This window comes from Pteropus vampyrus, unplaced genomic scaffold (assembly GCF_000151845.1).
Source record: "Pteropus vampyrus isolate Shadow unplaced genomic scaffold, Pvam_2.0 Scaffold1698, whole genome shotgun sequence".
NCBI lineage: Eukaryota > Metazoa > Chordata > Mammalia > Chiroptera > Pteropodidae > Pteropus > Pteropus vampyrus.
The window spans coordinates 4,325-7,420 of NW_011890479.1; positions in this window are offsets into that span (position 1 = coordinate 4,325).

Consider the following 3,096-nt stretch of genomic DNA (forward strand, 5'->3'; position numbering starts at 1 on the left):
TGTACGAATCCGCCCACAGTGGAAAATGCTAACATACTATACAAGAAGGCCAGGTATCTACATGGTAACACAGTACGTTATGAATGCATCAATTCCTTGCAACTATTTGGGGATGTAGAAGTGACATGTTTAAATGGAACATGGACAGAACCACCTCAGTGCAAAGGTATAGTATCTCATCCCTGCCCCCAATTCGAGAATATATCTTAGGGCCAAAATATGTTGATATAAAAACATAATGAAGTAGTTCCCATGGAATGAAATGTTTTAATGCAAGTGAAATGGTGGTGCTTACATCCAATTCTTTCTGTGGACTGAATCAGTAATATGATACATTTATTTAAGAAGACTCTCACGAGATTAGAAAAAGAGTTGCAATCATGGAAAATCCTCTACCTTAGATATTAAAACAAATCAGTGCTTCCTGAGGAAGAAATGTGCTAAAGACCCTTCAGTCTGTGTTGTTGCCAGACCAGTGGAGCTGCAGTTTGGGATGCGGACGAGACAGCGGGTGTGAGTGACAGATGGGGGTTGACCCGGGTTTCCTGTGCCTGTGGCTTCACCTTAAAGGCACGACACCGGCTGAGCTCACCCAGGCAATTCCTGCAGGGCGAAAAACAGCCTGTGCACCTGCTCACGGACACTCTTCATCCAGGGTGTAGAAAACCCCCAAAGGAGAGGTTTTATCAGCCCCCTCTCGGTTTTCTAATAGACTTTGGCCTGGTGTGTGTTTTCCACAAGCTTTTCCTTCGAATCCACCTGCATTTTCAAGTTTGAAGCCAGTGCTGGGGTCTTGTTTGTGTGTCCGCGTGATTATTTTCAGTCTTTTCCACTGTGTCTTTTAGCAACTTACGTTTAGAATCATGATCAGTTATGTTGGGCCTGGTCAGCCATTTTCTGAGTTGTTTTGTGCCTGTTGGCTCTGAGTCTCACTCCCGCAAGATGGATGTGTGTGGGCTGTCACTCCCTACTTGAAGCGACATGTGCAAACTTTACCTCCTCTTAGGCCCACGTATTCTCCCCACATTTGAAACAGAAATATCTAAGTATTTCCCCTCTCTATTTTAACACATATCACAGGATTTCATTTTGCACCAATTCGTTAGAAAAAAGGCGCTCTTACTACATTTACCCCTCTTCATATCAAGTCCATTCTTTTCTCTTCCTTCCTAAAGGCGGAGCCGTCCTTCTGCCATTGATTCCTTTCGATTCGAAGGTTCCTTGAGCAATTCTTTAAGGGTAGGTCCGGGGGACATAAATTCTCCCTGTTTTCCTTCTTCTGAGAATAACCATTTCTCATTTTAATTCTAAAGGACAGTGTCACTGGATATGGAATTTGGGGTTGACAGTTATTTTCTCCAGAACTTGAACAACGTCGTCTCTCTCTCTGGTTGCATAGAGTATCGTATAATTTCTATGTAGCTGCTTTGGAGACTTTTTCCTTTTTCTTCAGTTTTCACCATTTGGATTATGATATATCTTGACATGAATTTCTCTGCTTTGATCTTGTTTGAGCTCCCCCCACCCCACGCAACCCCTCCCCTTTTAAAAATATATATGAGTTTATTCCTCATATGCAATTTGGGAAATTTTCAGCTGTTACTTTTGGATTTTTTTTTTTTCATCTTCTACTTCTTTCTTTTTGCTTTCTAGGTCTCAAATTTTGGCCTTCTTCCCATGGCTCCCTGAAACTCTGTTTATTCAGTTTTTTGTTTTTGTCTATTTTCCAAGTGAGTAATTTATGTCGTTCTAACTTAAGCTTATGGATTTACCCTTCTGTCTGCAATGTCATATAAAGCCCCTCCAGTGAGATTTCTAAAAATACTGTGATAGATTTTTTCCATTTTGTTGTCCCTTTGGAGTTTTGAAAAGCATTGTCTAATAATTCTAACATTCGGGTCATGTCAGCGTTGTCTTCTCTCGGTTAACTTTTGTCTTTCGAGACTTCCCTGGTCTTTGGTGGGATGAATGATTTTCAACTGTATTCTGCACATCAGGTGTTGTGTTTGGAGACTGTGGTTTTCATGAATTCTTTTGTTTATCGGAACTCCATCACTACCATACAGGGTGCAAGTTCAGGCGCCCCACATGGCCTCCGTGGACCCCACAGCAAAGGGCAGAGGCGTCTTATTCCCTGAGGGTGATGGCCTACCTGGAGGTCGAGGCCCCTGACCGGCTGCCGCTGATCAAGGACGAGGAACGCTGGTCTTAGGCTTCTTCCATGGTGTTTTTCTAGAGCGAGTGCAGTATGGCACAAAATTGTTTCTTTCTTGAAGAGACTGTTCCTTTTCTGGACATTTGCCTACAGCAATTAGGCTCTTCTTGGGACTTTATCTTTTCATAAACTCGGTATCATTTCTGAGTTTCATTCTTTGTACACAGTGATATGTACAAGGCCAAATGAAACAAACAACTCACTCAGTGTATTTCCTCGAATCTCAAGGTCTATAACCAGATCGACTTCTTTTCTGCATCTTTCACAATCTCTTCTGTTGTTTTTTATGATATGTTCAGAACTTTGAGTTAGACGGGGCAGAAGGAATAAGCAGAAATGTTCCTTCCTCGTCTTGTCCAGAACAGGAAGTTAGAAAATCTGTTTCACAATATAGAAATTTGTGATATTTTAATTTTATGGAGGGAGTTGTTTTTTCTTTTGTAATAAAAATGAAAAGTCAAAAAAACATGGCTAGAGACCCGATAGACCCTGTAGTACATGTAGGTGAGAACAAGAATCTTCCTTTGTTTATCTCTGCCATCTACCAGTCCGGCACACACTCATTAAGAAAACCATTTTGATTAACACTGGAATACTGCAAAGCAGACGTATTTGTTTCTGTTTTATAGATGCCTTCAGATTTGGTGAGAAAGGTCTTAGTGTTTGACTCTCAATTTAAGAGATTAAAATTTCTTCCATTAACATTTTGTCAGAAAACCAAAGTCTTAATATTACATATTGTGCTATGTTTTTATTTGTTTTACTTTAACCTGTGTCCTTCTGTGATCTCTCTACAAATCAAATAACATGTTTTTTAGACTCTGCAGGAAAATGTGGGCCCGCACCATCTATTGACAATGGAGATATCACCACATTCTCGG